This window comes from Rhinichthys klamathensis, unplaced genomic scaffold (genome assembly GCF_029890125.1).
Source record: "Rhinichthys klamathensis goyatoka isolate OS25496 unplaced genomic scaffold, OSU_Roscu_1.1 h1tg000110l_1, whole genome shotgun sequence".
In the NCBI taxonomy this organism is placed as follows: Eukaryota; Metazoa; Chordata; class Actinopteri; order Cypriniformes; family Leuciscidae; genus Rhinichthys; species Rhinichthys klamathensis.
The window spans coordinates 2,858,035-2,876,598 of NW_026606648.1; the positions used below are offsets into that span (position 1 = coordinate 2,858,035).

The 18,564-nt window shown below is 39.0% G+C and overlaps 1 protein-coding gene across 5 annotated transcripts in view; it reads left to right on the forward strand.

Moving 5' to 3' along the window:
- The first annotated feature begins 1,183 nt into the window (after window positions 1-1,183).
- dlgap1b (discs, large (Drosophila) homolog-associated protein 1b) overlaps window positions 1,184-18,564 on the forward strand; it is a 161,980-nt gene continuing 144,599 nt past the window's right edge. For 3 of the 5 annotated variants that reach the window (XM_056254153.1, XM_056254157.1, XM_056254155.1), the window contains exon 1: window positions 1,185-1,414. The gene's annotated coding sequence lies outside the window, so the exon portion shown is untranslated. Of the gene's footprint in view, window positions 1,415-18,564 lie in introns of all 5 variants that reach the window. The other 2 variants (XM_056254158.1, XM_056254156.1) reach the window with 2 other exon arrangements.

An 18,564-nucleotide genomic window follows, 5' to 3' on the forward strand; every position in this document is an offset into this window, starting at 1 on the left:
TAAAATCCAACACAACGGAAGATGCCTACTCGAAAGTTGCAGGTTGGTAAGTTTAATCAAGTTGGAGATAAACTGCAGGATATCGAGAGCTAGAGTTGAGAACCCCTGCTCTAATGACATCTATACGTGAATACCATCTGAGCGTGGGACTCGTTGCCGTGTTTCCACTGTCGGGCCAAAAGCGAGCGTGCTAGTGAGTGCCAGGGCCAGTTGTGTTTCCACTGTTTCTTCTGAGGCTTGATCGGGCCTCATCGGGACTTCCTCGGGGCCAACGGACCTTTGGACCTTTGTCCAAAGCGAGCAAACTGGGGCTTGAGGAGTGAACAAGGCAGAGTTTACCTGAGTCAGGAGATGGTCAACACTGCTGTTCATTTCCCATGTTATCACATCAGACCACCAGCTAACTTTAACATTAAAGACATTTTAAATAATTTTCAGTTCAAAACTCACTTTCAGACACCAGCGAGTACTTTCAAATAGGCTAACTTCCTTACGATCCGATGGGGATACTGATTAGGCTACCGTATGAGGCAGACAACTTATATGCGATGCTAAAGGCTACCTATGTTAACCATTGCGTATATAATTTGTGAAGTTCCTAAACATAATTTCGAGAGGACCAAACCCATCTAATCTTTCAATCATCAAGCTGTGTTGGCATCCCTCCACCTCCCCAACTCCACCAACATAATTTAGGCATTTTGCTACCATATATTGTATGCTCATCATCCAAGCATTAGTAGTCCCACTGGGGGGTATATCTAAGCTTGAGTTGAAGCTGCTTCCTCGAGCCCCTCCACTGCAGACAGCAAGCCAAATAGGCCTACCTTTAACCTTATTAGCTTAAAGATTATATGGGCCAACAAATTTGTGAAATAGCATAGCCTATTATGTTTATGGAAAATACCAGAGACTGTTGAAGGAAGTAGACAAATCATATATAATTATAATCACGTATTTGTTTTTTTTTTGTCTTATCTCTTTTCCCTGTGCCTTTGTTGATACCGGACTAATGCATTTGCATATATGTCATAATAAAAAACATGCACGCAGGTTAACTCGTACTATAAATCATAACCCCTGTTTTCTTCTCGTGAGCTTCCTCTGTTGAAGCTCTGCTGTAGTTTGACTCAGTAATCCATTCCGTAGTTTATAGCTGTCCGGCTTTTCCTCAGCATCTGATGCTGCAGCAGGACTGTGTGTGCAGACGCTGAAGCGCGCGCGGTAGTGAGAGGACTCGGCAGTAGGGGGACGTCCTATCCACCGCAACCCGGGCTTTAATTCCGTTCACACTGCGAGACCCCAACAGAGTCCACCGCTGAGGTCCACACACCCTCCACCGTTACGGATTTAATGCTTGTACCCGGCTGTTTTCCCGAAAAACTGTGTTTATCCGCGCCGTGAAACTCTCGAGGTAAGCGTGCACATAATTGACAGTTCATGCAATTGTTGGACGCTGTGTGTGTTTTTGCTTGGCTCACGCGCTGGTTTGGATGCTGGCTACTGCAAATATGATTTCCAGTAGGCTATGTAGATTAAAGCATATGTCAGTGGTGTCATTATGCGTTATTGTCTCATCTCTCACTGTTTCATCTGGTGGGAATGGGTTTAATTCTCAACATGTCACTGCAATCGATCCTAAGGCTGCGGGGAATTTGGACCGCACTCAAGTGACCAGAAGGAGCGTCAGTGAACTGTTGACTGTGAGACTGTTAAAGCCTGGTCGTTGAATTTTAGATGTAGAACGAGGATGGATGTATATCCTATTAAACACACAGATGGACTTTATATTGTTTTATACGTTTAGGCTTTTGGAGCGTCAAGATAGGGACGTGGAAAGGGAGAAGTTATTAGGCACTAATCAAAGGCGAGGTAGCCTATGCACAAGCATAACACGTCATAGTAAATAAATCGTCCTGTTTTCACAGCATTAACTGTATCAGACTAAGGCAATTATGACGTCACGTAGTGTTGCGTTATAGCGCGTAACATGCTCTGCCGCGCGGAAATGTGTGCATGTGAATGTAGGGTAGCCTACATATATAACCGCTTTTGTTCTGTAACTCTTTCATTTCATATAACACTAATTTTGGAGCAACACGCACTGTGACTTTTTTTGTGTAATTACAGGAAAATTATTGGGCACAACTTCTATAATAAAAACATGTTAATTGTAATGTAAGTTACATGGTCATATACAGTAAGAAAATTATACATGCATTTGACGTAATTAAATACAAAATATTACAATATGCCTGTATACTTTTACAGTAGAATAATGCTGGAATTATGTTTTTATTAATAAAGGTGTGTTAAAACAGCACACGTGTAAGATCTGTGTGCCTAAATCACATAAATCTTGTGAATTTAGGTCAAAGGAAGTAACAAGAATATGTTTTTCAAAAAGCATTTTTTGCTAAAATACTCCAACAAACAAACAAAAACAAGAACAAACAAACAAACAAACAAACAAACAAACAAAAAAATCAATAGGGGAATGGCACTGAATATAGAGGCCCCTAAACATGAATTTGTACAAGTATGACAATAAGTGATGTGAATGGCTTTTGATCTGAGATTTTAGCTCTAAAAAGATGCGGATTTAGAAGCAGAATTTTATATTTTAAGGTTTTATGGGCAAGGGTAACATTTCCTGTTATATCCAGTATGGTTCTGAGTTGTAATTGAAAATGGAAGTGAAAGAATGAGCAAACTTCCCATTGACTTTAGTATGTTGAGCCATTTTCCTCATTAAGACTGTTGGCTGCTCCTTCAGGTTTCGTTTACACTCTGAACAGTCCTTTAATTCAGAGCTGTGTGTGTATTTTTACGAAACAGAGAAATATCTTCTTCCTCCACAGACCACACCACTGCAAATGCTTCATTTCTGGGTTGCATGCAATGCATAGAATCTGTATCTGCCAGGCTTATACCGTCACACTTTTTCTACTCATGTCTTCATCTATCAGCCAAAACACTTTGATGCTGTTTTAAGTGTGACTGGTAGTATGGTGACCAGAATGCACTGGGACTTGATGTGTTTCATACTCAAATGTCTGAATGGCCATCTGTACTCTATCTTGAGTAAATTACTTTTTTTTCCCTTCATAAATGTGCATTTGGGGGGTTATGTTTATTTTTGATGCCCCCCCCCCCCACACACATGCACACTCAAGCATGCCACATACAGCACTTCTGGACTCTATGCTAATGGGGATTCAAATGTACCAAAGATAAAGAACTTAATAAAAACTAAAGATGCTTCATATTTTAAATCCTTTATTTTTAGCCTAAGATCTATCTATCTATCTATCTATCTATCTATCTATCTATCTATCTATCTATCTATCTATCTATCTATCTATCTATCTATCTATCTATCTATCTATCTATCTATCTATCTATCTATCTATCTATCTATCTATCTATCTATCTATCTATCTATCTATCTATCTATCTATCTATCTATCTATCTATCTATCTATCTATCTATAACTGGCTGCCTGCAGACATGGTAATAAATAATGATTTTTTTTCCTGATTGGTTCATCTCTGTGTGGCACATGGCAGTGATGAGATTGAGACGGTCTGAATAATAAACCAGACTTGCAGGATTTTTAATTTTTTGCATGGATTTTCAAATGAGTAAGAAATAATTTGTCATACTGTAACGTCACACAAAATAAAGATAAAGAAAGCATTTTACTAAATATCAAACATTCATAAGGAGTGTTCAAAAGATCAACTTTTACGGTATATTAACACTTTGCATTGCATTTTAATTGTAGATCTTTATGTCTGTGTGTTAACTGTCAAAAATAGTGTTTTTATGGGTGCTGCCCTTGTATTGAATAATCGTAACTATATGTGCTGTCTTGTGCCTTGCATTCAGAGATTGTTCTTCATCTTCACAGTGCCTGCAGCTACACTGATAGCCCTTACTGTCTCCGTGCAGCCCATGCCTTAGATCTCATACGATCTTCTCTTCGCTGTACTGTGCACTTCAAATCAGACGTCAGGCCCTTTATCAGTAGTGTGTATTGGCCTATTGGGTGGTAAATTCGTGTCCTACTCATCTTTTTTAGCATAGTCTCACATCAGAAGTGTAGAGCCCTTTATCACAGATGAGAAATACATGTCAGTCCTGTAGGACCCTACAGCTGAGCTCTGGAGCATGACACTGGCAGCCGGGACGCTCTCCCAGCATTCCCAGATACGTTCTCTTCTGCTGCTTCTGGAGCGGAGGAGAGGAGCTGCCCAAGGGAGGTCACCTGAGCAGCCATCAGTTTCTTATTTCAGAATGATGGAGGAGAATTTAGAAAAGGTGGAATAAAGGACAAGCGTGGCTTTGAATGCTGAGACCGGGAATTCACTGATGTGAATTAGAAGCACAAGGCCTTTTTTGGACTTTTTATTATACAGGAAAGTGAACAATGATATAAAATGATTGAGAAGGAATGAAATATGTTCAGTATGTGTTTTAGTCAAACCTGAGCCTGGTTTCTCCCAAGTTTTTTTTCTCCATTCTGTCACCTGATGGAGTTTTGGTTGCCTTGGCTTTTGGCTTGCTTAGTTGGGGACATTTAATATTCAACAATATTATTGATCTGCCTTACCGCCAATATTATTGATCTGATCTGGTGGACGATGACGCAATTTTCTTCTAGAAACATACTTTGTTGTATTATTTTCATGTTATCACTGTGAAGCTGCTTTGATACAATCTGTATTGTAAAAAGCACCATATAAATAAAGGTGACTTGACTTGACTTGACTAGAAGTATTCAAATTGAGGGGTGACTGGGGGGTCCCAGACCCCAATAAGAACCAAAAAATTAAATTTGGGGGACCCAATGTTTAGTTAATTTAAAAGAAGAAAAAAATGCCATTAATTTGACCAAATAGTAATAATTAGATTAGTGACAGAAGAAAAAAAAAACCTCCACAGGAATTGGCGAAGTCACACAATCTGTGACAGACAATTCAAACGGCTGGTCAATCTGGTAAATAATGTCGGGCAAGAAATCCAAATCCATCATCGACATCAAACATGGCTTCTGACATCCATAATGCACTGGGCATGTTGCCGTCCAAGGCCACTCCCACCAGTCTGCTATGACGCTTAACCAGAGTCAAATACAGCCTTTCTTTAGTAGGAAATACTTCTTAGCAAACTTTTAGTCATAATGGTGTTGATTTGTATTGTTCCTGGGTGCAAGAATTCAAAGAGTAAACATTTAGCGGGAGTGAGTGAATTTCGGCAGTGGCTAAAGGTTGCAAAGAATCGTAAATTGTTCTGTCAGTTCCTGAAGCAAAATGCTGTCACATACAGGCAAGAAATCTGTTGCCATAGTGTTCCATTTTTACCATAATGCTGTTTAAAGAGTATACATAGTACGACTGTCAGGAGGAGTATGTTAGTTTCATTGTGTTCTAGTTTGGTTTTGTTCTGTCTCTGTTTGCCTGAGTTTCCTGTCATTGCTAGTTTCCATGTTTGTTAATGAGTTATACGTCTTGTTCCCTGTTGTGTTAATGAGTTTTCCTTAGTTGCTTGTCTAGTATTAACAATATGTTTAAGCGTGTAGTGCTTTGTTTTCCCTGATGTTCATGCAAAGTTAGTTTGATCGTCTTGTGTCTCTCTTGGATTATCTACTGCAGCTCACCATATCAAAACACTAGACCTAGACAAGATTTGTAAGATGAAAATAAAATGGATTCTGTGTTTTTTTTTTTTTCAAACAAGCCTCACCGAGCAGTCAACTGCCTGTGAACAGTCCTCAGTGTGTGTGTTTTATTCATCTTCATTTGTCAGCATCACTGAGCATACAGTACATCCTTTAAGGAAGCCAGGGGTTATATTTATGATGTGTGTGTGTGTTGAGCGTTGTGTGTAAGGGAATGTAAACAGACAGTAATAACCCAGAGAAAACAGAATAGCACTGCCATCAGTTCACTTCAGTGGACTCACTTGGCACTAATGAATGTGATTTTACACACAGACACGTGACTATAAGGCAGCCTTCTTTGAGATTCTCTGGCATGACTCTCCGCTGTCAGCCTCACAGGCCTGATCTGTCACTACCGCAACACATATACAATCAAACACCGCAAGAGTGACTTCAAAAAGGAAAAATGACAGGAAACAGTGTACATTTTGCGAGAGAGAGAGAGAGAGAGAGAGAGAGAGAGAGAGAGAGAGAGAGAGAGAGAGAGAGAGAGAGAGAGAGAGAGAGAGAGAGAGAGAGAGAGAGAGAGAGAGAGAGAGAGAGAGAGAGAGAGAGAGAGAGAGAGAGAGAGAGAGAGAGAGAGAGAGAGAGAGAGAGAGAGAGAGAGAGAGAGAGAGAGAAAGAAAAACACAGAGAGAGTGTTCAAAGTCATTTTTATTTAGTGTCAGGGTTTTGTTTGAAAGAGATTTCTTTTAGCCTGTGAGATTCAGTCTGCTGCCCAGAGACTTCCTGAAGAACAGTGGATTTTTTTTTTAAATGTTACCTCGTTGCTTTAAGGCAAGTCCGCACTAAAATATTTTTAAAATCTTTTCAGATTTTCAAAATGTGAGAGACCACAAACAGGATGTTACTGTAGTGTGTGGACTGCCGAGATGTGACCAAAACAGCACACCACACACTAACAGATTCCATTCACAAACAATCAGATTCCTGACTAAAACAGGGAAATCTCACAAAATCTCTCACGGTCAAACGTGACTTATTAAACAAACATGGCGGACGATGGGCTAGAAGAAATGGCGATAATAGTGTTTGGATTGGAGAAAAAAAAAGGAAAAAGGTTTGGATGAAGTTGTGTTATTCTTAGTCTTCCGTCAGCTGGCTTTCTGAATGGGTATCTCTTCGTTCCACGTGACAATCTACAGAGTGCATGTGTGTTTGTCCTCGGGGTTCCCCCCACACAACACGATTTCTGATCGTAAATATTCTACATGTTGGATATTTACGATTTGACATCGGTGCGTCCCCGACGTTCTTCTGAGTAGATTCAATCACACTTAAAGCTGCAGTCCGGCATTTTTCCTCTTTGTCGCCATCTCTGTTCGAAATCTGCAATTGCAGTCATTCGCGGAATTATCAACTTTACGTGGGTTGTAGTTCAACACCCTCGACACGGCACAGCGCGGATGAACACAGTGTTTGAGTAGAGTGTGCAGCTGTCAGTCACCGCGCCGATGTGGATATTGTCATTCAGAATCACAGATTATTCTTTTTGGAAGTATGACCAACATAAGAATTTTCACCGGGAAATGTCATCTGAACTAGTAAGAAACATTCACTTTTGTTCTGGTTCTGACATTGCAGTAAATCGCGCTGATTAAATCTAACAATTGCTTATAAGTTATCATTTCACGCAAAACCGTGCAAAGTAGCTATACTATGTTCTCTAATTGTTAATGTTAACAACGTCAGCAAGCATTGCGTGACTACATCATGTAATGTCCTTCCGATATTATCCTTGTTTTCGCATGGGTCCGGTTGCAGTCTCTTTTTTTCTGTAGCCACTCCGAAGTCCGAACGAAGTCTTTTGCATTTTACAGCGGGTGAGTCTCTAGTTGTCACTGATGATGATCGTCGTTTGAACCTTTCTGGATCCGCCATCAAATTGATAAGTTTAATTATATCAAGTGCTGTGAGAAAAGGCTATAAATCTCTACCTCCAACATCCTCACACGCAATATAGCTTATACTAGCCGAGACTCCTTCTTTATGTGTACAGATGTGACGTAATGACGCAAAGACATGCTCGAATCTCCCGCGGAAATCCACCAGTACCACTAAAATTAAAAACATTATTACAAGCTTACCGTTTTGCATCGAGCTAAGGCAAGCAGATAGTTTTGAACACTGGCTGGTTATGTATTTTATCAAATATGTATTTTGGATAATTTTTAACCCAAAAAAAGCTACGGACAGCAGCTTTAACATATCACACCACAGGAAAATCTGATAAGATAATCTGTAGAACCATCAAGATAATCAGATTCGGGACTTTACCTATAGGATTGTCTGAAGGGGAGAATTGGGAAAATGTATGCTAAGGTCTAAGGATCTGAAATAGTTGAAATTGTACAGTGTGGAGGATTCTTATCACTACTGCAACCATACCGTAAAGTACTTTTGAAAATAGAGTTAAAGGATTAGTTAACTTCAAAATTCAAATTTCCTGATAATTTACTCACCCCCACGTCATCCAAGATATTCATGTTTTTCTTTCTTCAGTCGAAAAGAAATTACGGTTTTTGAGGAAAACATTCCAGGATTTTTCTCCATATAGTGGACTTTAACGATTATCAACGGGTTGAAGGTCCAAATTGCAGTTTCAATGCAGCTTCAAAAGGCTCTACACAATCCCAGCCGAGGAATAAGGGTCTTATCTAGCGAAACAAACAGTCGTTTCTCGTTTTCTAAAAAAACAACAACATTTATATACTTTTTAACCACAAATGCTCATCTTGCACTAGCTGCGATGCGCCACACATTACGTAATCACGTTTAAGGTCACGCGTGACGTAGGCAGAAGTACAGACCTAGTGTTTACAAAGCGATTGTGCAAAGACTAAGTCAAACGCCCTTTACACAAAAAAAAATAGGGGTAAATCAATGATGTCAGATGATTTTGAAGTTGCAGGAGAAAATGAGATGGAGTTTTTCACCCTATTCCGCCTACGTCAGGTTACCGCCTGACCTTTCCAACGTGATTACGTAATCCGCGAAGTCGTGGACGTGCAAGACGAGCATTTGTGGTTAAAAAGTAAATATATTTGTTTTTGTTTTTTTTAGAAAATACATTTCGCTAGGTAAGACCCTTATTCCTCGGCTGGGATCGTGTAGAGCCCTTTGAAGCTGCATTGAAACTGCAATTTGGACCTTCAACCCATTGATAGTCCACTATATGGAGAAAAATCCTGCAGTGTGTTCTTTAAAAACCTTCATTTCTTTTCGACTGAAGAAAGAAAGTACATCTTGGATGACTTGGGGGTGAGTAAATGATCAGGAAATTTTAATTCTGAAGTGAACTACTCCTCTAACTATTATATGTGTAAAGCATCGCTGACACTCAGATATGGGGTGAGTGGACCCAGTTACCTCACGCAGAGGAAAAGTGAAAAAGGCCAATACAAAAAGGCAGAATAGGGAGTATTATTCAATCAGGGGAAAGAAGGAAGTGACAGCTGATTAAAGATGACATCCAGATGCTGATGAGCTAAAAAGTTATTTCAGTCCTGAACAGTCAGCAGTGCCTGCTCGCCTCAGATCAGCTCTTGTGTGTGTATAAGAGAGGCTGTATTGTCAAGTTGCATATTGATGTTCAAAAATTGGTGGCGATGTGTAGATGCTGCTTTGTGGGTCAATGTTGCGCTAATTCCCACAAACTCTTGAGGTGTTTTTCTCCGCAGGAAGTGGGACAGTACAGTTCATGTGAGATTTATGAAATAGGAACATTGAATAATTGATGAAGTGGAGGTGCTCTTCCCTGACTCGTTCTTCTGTAGCTCTGCGACCCGCAGGCTTTTAACTCTTAGAGAGGCACATGACTACAGGTTGTGTGTTACGTGTTAAGCAAGACAGAAAAAAAGCATAGAGTCAGCGTTTAAAAAGCAAAATACGTTTAATCTAATGTATCTCTGTTTAGCTCTCTTGCATTGTCCTACTTTTAATAGTTTTTCAGCATTTTAAGAATTTTTGTTCCGCGAGCGGAACGCAGAAAATGAAGTAGGGGAGAGCGGGGCACAAGCTAACACTTTTTGACTTTCTCAGTTTGTGTTAATCCACTTGGGGTTCAGAGTATTTATTTTTTCCCACATTAATTTCCCATATGTCTAGTACAATTATGTGATTTTGTTTCATTAAAAGAGTGTATACCTTTTTCTTGATTTACCCCAAAAGAATGGAAGTGAAATGTGACAACATGCCCCATAGGTGGTACATACATTGTAACATGACCATATGACAGCTTAAAATGTTATCTGATCTAATTTAAAAAATATACAATACAAACTAAAATATTTTGTCAATACAATAAAAATATGAACTTTTTTAATATAAAATAATGTCATTTTTAAATAATTAAAAATAAAGTAATTTTTGAGTTTGACAACAAACACACCGCAAAACACAGCTATACAGCATAGTTCAAAACATAATAATAATTAATAATTTCTGAACATTGACTCTCTTTATTCACCCTTTTCTCGTGGTTTCTCAATAGAATTAATAAAAGTATAGAATAGCATAGTTCTATTAGGGGCACATTGTAAAGTAAACAAAGTAAAAAAAATAACTTTTGCTATGGATAAATAAACGTTCAATGAATCTTCCAGAGATTTGTTTTTAATTTTGCCGCAATTATATTTCTATATACATTTTCCATAATGTAATGATAAAAATTAAACTTTCATATATTTTAGATTCATTGCACACCAACTGAAATATTTCAGGTCTTTTATTGTTTTAATACTGATGATTTTGGCATACAGCTCATGAAAACCCAAAATTCCTGTCTCAAAGAATTAGCATATTTCATCCGACCAATAAAAGAAGGGTTTTTAATACAAAAAAAAAAAGAGTCAACCTTCAAATAATTATGTTCAGTTATGCACTCAAAAGTCAATACTTGGTCAGGAATCCTTTTGCAGAAATGACTGCTTCAATGCGGCGTGGCATGGAGGCAATCAGCCTGTGGCACTGCTGAGGTGTTATGGAGGCCCAGGATGCTTCGATAGCGGCCTTAAGCTCATCCAGAGTGTTGGGTCTTGCGTCTCTCAACTTTCTCTTCACAATATCCCACAGATTCTCTATGGGGTTCAGGTCAGGAGAGCTGGCAGGCCAATTGAGCACAGTAATACCATGGTCAGTAAACCATTTACCAGTGGTTGTGGCACTGTGAGCAGGTGCCAGGTCGTGCTGAAAAATGAAATCTTCATCTCCATAAAGCTTTTCAGCAGATGGAAGCATGAAGTGCTCCAAAATCTCCTGATAGCTAGCTGCATTGACCCTGCCCTTGATAAAACACAGTGGACCAACACCAGCAGCTGACATGGCACCCCAGACCATCACTGACTGTGGGTACTTGACACTGGACTTCAGGCATTTTGGCATTTCCTTCTCCCCAGTCTTCCTCCAGACTCTGGCACCTTGATTTCCGAATGACATGCAAAACTGAGCAACAGTCCAGTGCTGCTTCTCTGTAGCCCAGGTCAGGCGCTTCTGCCGCTGTTTCTGGTTCAAAAGTGTCTTGACCTGGGGAATGCGGCACCTGTAGCCCATTTCCTGCACACGCCTGTGCACGGTGGCTCTGGATGTTTCTACTCCAGACTCAGTCCACTGCTTCCGCAGGTCCCCCAAGGTCTGGAATCGGTCCTTCTCCACAATCTTCCTCAGGGTCCGGTCACCTCTTCTCGTTGTGCAGCGTTTTTTGCCACACTTTTTCCTTCCCACAGACTTCCCACTGAGGTGCCTTGATACAGCACTCTGGGAACAGCCTATTTGTTCAGAAATTTCTTTCTGTCTTACCCTCTTGCTTGAGGGTGTCAAGGATGGCCTTCTGGACAGCAGTCAGGTCGGCAGTCTTACCCATGATTGCGGTTTTGAGTAATGAAACAGGCTGGGAGTTTTTAAAAGCCTCAGGAATCTTTTGCAGGTGTTTAGAGTTAATTAGTTGATTCAGATGATTAGGTTAATAGCTCATTTAGAGACCCTTTTCATGATATGCTAATTTTTTGAGACAGGAATATTGGGTTTTCATGAGCTGTATGCCAAAATCATCAGTATTAAAACAATAAAAGACCTGAAATATTTCAGTTGGTGTGCAATGAATCTAAAATATATGAATGTTTAATTTTTATCATTACATTATGGAAAATAATTAACTTTATCACAATATGCTAATTTTTTGAGAAGGACTAGTGTCGATATAGCAACTAGTAAATTCACCAAGTTTCGTCATACTGGCATGTGTGGAAAGTTTTAAAACATGTGTGTTACAACTTGGCCTGCATTAGTTTGTGTCCCCTACACCCGGGCCTTAAAAGTGCACTATGCAGGATTTTCCCAAATAATAAATTATAGACTATATAAAAAAATATAATCCCTCACACTCATTAATTATGCTCCAATTCGAGTGGTTGTGTTTGTCTTCATTGTTCTCTGCCTGTATTTTCTAATTTGATTCTCCTATTGCTGTGCTTGGGGACATTTCTGGGCTGCAACCTTTGGCCAGAGAGTGTGTCGTCTGTGTCTGAAGCTCGGGAAGCTTTGCTAAATTGTCGTGTATCGACACAAAAAACAATTTGCTAATGCTGCGATTGCCTTATTTACTATTATCTGTAACTCGACAGATTACTAGGCATTGTAATTGTTTTTTTAGATGACACATAATTATTGTGTATTAGCAAGCTAGACTGAAGATGGCTAACTTCGCTGGAAAATTACAGCCAGTCATCTAATTATTAAGGTTACTGTTCATTCATATACTGTTCACAGACAAAAAGAAAAGGCCATTTATGCACGATAAACACAATATTTGAAAAAATACTTGCAAAACACCTCATCACTCATCTTCTGGCATGTAGTCCGGTGTTGATTCTCTGTCTCATGTGAAGCTGATGCAGGTTTGGGAGACGCCGAGTGCTAAACTCACATCAAGCCAGTCCTGATGAATATAGTGTGCATGCTTGTTATGATTATGGTAATCAACAGGCAGCACAAAAAAGACGGCCTTTGAGCTGTTTTCGGAAAAACCACCATACAATCAGATAACACCAAAGCCTACAATTGTCGTCTTAAGAAAAAAATAAGATTTATTTTTAAAAGTTTACGTTTTTGAGAATATTTTTCAAGAATTGCACTAGTAGGAACATTCTTCTGTCTTAAGAAATTTCTTAATTTGTTTAAAGAAGATTTTCATGAATCTGACCTCTGCACAACTTAACTACAAACACATTTCAGTGAGGACTTTCTGCAGACTTTAGAAAAATCTTTTAGAAAGCTTCTAAAAGTGGTTTGCATTTGTAGCTCCATATAGCTTTGTTTTGAACCTCTATTTTACTATCATTCCTTGTTGTTTATATTGCTAAATATAACTTGATCATCACCATATATGTTTTATTATCTAATCACATGAATCTGACATCATGCTTTTAATCTAAATCACTATCGCTAGCACAGCGCGTTAGCATTTCGCTGTCTCCCTTCAAACGCAGCCCTGAATGTCAGCAGAGACCGTGTCTTCTAGACAATCCATCGGCACAGATCCTCATCAAAAACCACGAGACCCAGACAAGTCCTCTGCACAGACCCCGATGGCCAGCTTTGTCTTCATACCGGCGTGATGAAACCGATCTTCAAGCAGAAGGAACTGGTTAAATATTTTGAATGATACCAATCCACAATCGGACATCTGACTTGTGATGCAGCATGGAAGAGAACTGGCCCCCTGACTGAGCCTGGTTTCTCCCAAGGCTTTTTTCTCCATTTTGTCAACTGATGGAGTTTGGGTTCCTTGCCACTGTCGCCTCTGGCTTGCTTAGTTGGGGACATTTAATATTCAACAATATGATTGATTTGACTGTACTGACACTATAAGATGAAAACTAAATCGAGCTGGACAATGACATCACTGTTTTCCGCAGAGCTGCTTAATAGCCGATTTGAACTAATTTAATAATTGATGATCTTTATAACAGAACTGAATCTGAACTGACTTCAGCTGAACAATGGCACTTTTTTATTTTTAGAGCTGCTTTACAGCTGAATTGAACTCTGTTTGCGTCATTGATTGTTGAAAATTGTACAGTACATTGCTACATTAGTCAACTGGTTGTTTTTAATTGTGCTTTATAAATAAATTGAGATGAGATGATTGAATCATTATTTTCCTGTTGATCACTGTAAAGCTGCTTTGAAACAATCTGTATTGTATAAGAAGAAAGGTGGCTTGACTTGACTTTTTGAAAAAAAAAAACCAAATCCTTTTTGTAATTAAGTTTTTGCAAGCCAAGACAGACTGTGTTTGTTTTCCTGCAATTTTCTTGTGTGAGAAAAAATGTCTTCAGAAAAAATTCAGTTTTAATTTAAAACATAAACAAATAAAAAGACAGCTGTAAATGAATCTGAATTCATTTTTGCTGGAAAACAGTGTAATTTGGTGAAGAACATCATTGATTTGGTCATAATTTTGAATTCATTTTCACTATGACAGAAAATGGAGGTGTCTCTTATGAAGTGTTTTAGTATGTTACCACCTAGCAACACCCTAGCAACCACTCACAACACCCTAACAATCACATAACTACAGCAACCACATAACAATGCCCTGACAACCATGAACACTCTTAGGGGCAGTTCACATAGAATGCATTTTTTTCATTTCACTGCGCTACTTTTCCATTGTTTTTCAATGGAATGACACTATATTCTAAAAAACGCGGTGCTCAAGTTAAAAGAAGTTCAACTTTTAAAAAATGCGTCTTGCGTTGGTGTAGCTTACATTGTAGCAATGACTTTCGGCTGTGTGGGATGGAGTTGCTATCAATTAACGCCACTTACTCAGTTTAGTTTGATGAGATCTGTCATCTCACTTGAGGCACACATTTCCACCCCCCAACACACACACACACACGCACACACACTTACTCCGTCTAAAGCACAGAGATTTGTGTAAGCGGTCGTTAGCAGGGATAATCTGCACTAGACAAGCTGTAAGAGGAGGGGAAGTGGCAGTGTGTGTGTATGTTGCTGGAACAGATCTGTCACACACACACTGCCATTTCCCCTCCTCTTACAGACAATTTATATGCACACATGTACTGTAAATAATTACAAGCTGATCAGGACAGATCAAATACATGATATATGGTTATGCAAATCCACGAGTGTTAAAGGATATCCTGTAGCACGACTGGCAGCACATGGCAGTTTAAATCTTAGGAAACACATTAAAAAGAAAAATATGGGCACTGGATGTTCTGTAAGTCATGCTGGATAAAAGCTTGAATTTATTTTTTATCGATATTAATTATATATATTTTCTGTAGAAAATGTACGCAAAACTCTTTAGCATGTTGTCAGGATGTTGGTCTGTGGTTGTGAGTGATGCTTTTCTTTTGTTATTTTATTCAGGTGCATAAAATAATTATAATGTACTAATATTCTTATAATGTTATCATTTATATAATATAATATATACTTTTTTACAAAAAATGTTTTGATTTCTTTTTGCTCTAGTGCAATTATAATATAAAATATAATTTAATTGAATTATTTTTTTAAAACTTAATTGCATATAATTTAAAATTGAAAACAATATATGTACTTATACTTTAGAATATCATGCTTATATTTTTTTCTCAAACAGAATAAAATATACAGCTGATTCATAATGGGATCATAATATTGGGACAATCTTTGTATCAATAAGTTTGAAATCTTCTGGTAATATATATCAACACAGCACAGCACAGCACAAAAAAGTAATAATACTTATGCTTGACAAACTGCTAATGATGAAATGTGTGCATGTTGTGCGTGTTAATGTGTGTGTTTAATACTACGTTGTAACCAGCAGTATCTTCTAGATGGATAAAAGCAGCATGGCTTGTGTTTTAGTGCAGTTACTCAGCTGTGGAACACAGAGATACTTTGTACCTGATACAGATAAAGGAGGTTTACCTCATGCTGTGATGTTTATAAGAAGAACCCTGTCTCCCCCTGCTCTATCTTTCCATCCCTTTCTCTATCCTCTATTTTTCTCAGAATTCCCTTGAGAAGAACAAAAATTGACTTCATACCTTGTTACTGATAGACTTGGCCTGTTGGTCAGAGAGAAAGAGAGTGAAAGATGGAGAGTGAAGAAAGAAAGAGGCAATGAAAGTCAGCAGCACAAGACCGTAAACAGAGAGCAGACTTAAATGTAAAGTTCAGCCAAAAAGGAAAATGCTGTCTTTGGTCACTCACCCTCATGTACTGTTTCAGTCTGCTTTTGTATGAGATTTTTTAAATGTAGCTTTTTTTTTAAATCAATATTGACAATACACAGATGAGCCAAAACATTATGACCACCTGCCTAAAATGCCGTTGGTCCTTTGTGTGCTGCCAAAACAGTACCGACCCGCTGAGGCATGGGCTCTACAAGACCCCTGCCCTGAAGGTGTCCTGTGGTATCTTGCACTATAAGACGTTAGCACCAGACCCTTCAAGTCCTGAAGGTTGCGAAGTGGAGCCGCCATGGATTGAACTTGTTGGTCCAGGACATCCCACAGATGCTCAATTGGATTGAGACCTGGGGAATTTGGAGGCCAGGGCAACACATCTTCATCATGTTCCTAAAACCTTTCCTGAATAATGTCTGCAGTGTGGTAGGTTGCATTATCCTACTGAAAAAGGGCACTTCCACCATGGAACACCATTGTCATGATGAAGGGGTGTACCTGGTCTGCAATAATATCTTGGGTGGCACATGTCAAATTTACGTCCACTTGAATGGCTGGACCCAGAGTTCTCAGCAGAACATTGCCCAGAACATCACACTCCCTCCTCCGGCTTGTCGTCGTCCCATGGTACCATCACTTGTCCAGGTAAATGGCACACATGTACATGACCGTCCACGTGATTGAAAGAAAACAGGACTCATTGGACCAGGCGACCTTCTTCAACTAACTGCTCCAGGGTCCAGTTCTAACGCTTCAGTGCCCATTGTAGGCTCTTTCGACGATGGACAGGGGTCATCGTAGGCACTCTGATCGGTCTGCGGCTACGCAGCCCCATTCACCCCATACAACGTTCCTCCCAAAATTTTGTGACTTGTCCCACAGTAGACCTTCTGTTGGCTTGGACCAGATGGGATAGGCCTCGTTGCCCTCATGCATCGATGAGCTTCGGTCGCTGTCGCTGGCTTGTGGTTTGTCCCTCCTCCTGGTAAATTCTCAGCACTGCTGACCAGGAGCAACTCACAGCCTTGCCATTTCAGAGATACTCTGATCCAGTCGCCTTGCCATAACAATTTGACCCATGTCAAAGTCGCTCAGATCTTTATCCCTGCCCATTTCTCTTGCATCCAACACGTTGATTATAAGAAATGATTGTTTTCTCACTGTCTAATCCCAGACATTAAAGGATTAGTTCACTTTTAAAAAAACTTTTGCTGATAATTTACTCACCCCCATGTCATCCAAGATGTCCATGTCTTTCTTTCTTCAGTCGAAAAGAAATTAATGTTTTTGATGAAAACATTCCAGGATTTTTCTCCATATAATGCACTTTGCTGGGCAACGGTTCAAGGTCTAAATGACCGTTTCAGTGCAGCTTCAAAGGGCTTTAAACGATACCAGACGATGAATAAGGGTCTTATCTAGCGAAACGATCAGTCATTTCAAAAATAAATAAAAAAGTTAAAGTGTTATAGGCACAAATGCTCGCCTTGCGAACTCTCCTGTTCGAACTCGTTCATCAAAATGAACAAATCTTTTTTCGAGTCAATGACTCGAAAAAAGATTCGTTCATTTTGATGAACGAGTCAATGACTCGAAAAAAGATTCGTTCATTTTGATGAACGAGTTCGAACAGGAGAGTTCGCAAGGCGAGCATTTGTGCCTATAACACTTTAACTTTTTTATTTATTTTTGAAATGACCGATCGTTTCTCTAGATAAGACCCTTATTCATCGTCTGGTATCGTTTAAAGCCCTTTGAAGCTGAACTGAAACGGTCATTTAGACCTTGAACCGTTTGGCTACCATTGAAGTCCATTATATGGAGAAAAATCCTGGAATGTTTTCATCAAAAACATTAATTTCTTTTCGACTGAAGAAAGAAAGACATGGACATCTTGGATGACATGGGGGTGAGTAAATTATCAGCAAAAGTTTTTTAAAAAGTGAACTAATCCTTTAATATGTGGTCTTGTTAGGAAACGATCAATGATATTTGCTTCACCTGTGACTAGTCATAATGTTTTGGCTCATCAGTGTATATCAGATTGTAACAAGGTTCGTTGACAAGAGGAGGAGGAGACTGGAACTGGTGAACGTCACTTTAATATCATAAAATAAACAAACACAAAACGAAAGAAAAGCGGCAGCCCTTTACGGATGACTGCAGCACAAACATAACAAAACACAACGTAAATAGTCCAGACCTGGTCCTCTCTCGTCCTTACTGTTGTCACTCCTCCTTTTATCCTCCCGGATCTCCTCCCAGGGATCTCCTCTGTTCCCACGGCTCTCGGCCCCGCGCTGCTTGCCACACGGATGATATTGAATATTTAATTTGTTCTTGCTCACTATTCCACTATTTTTACATATAGATTACCTTTGCCGTTATCTTAACGCTCACTTAAACTTGATCTTTAAAAACACTAATAATTTAATAACACTGTAAAATTCCACTGTTATCAAATCAAAATATGAATATCTTAATATCCATTTTTCATACTGTACATTATAAAGTTGCGATGCCTAAATTCACAAGTAGCATTTAAAATGATTCATTTTATTGTGTAGTGTTTTAATTTATTTAGATATATAATAGTGTATAATTTTAATATTGGCCTTTTATTGGTT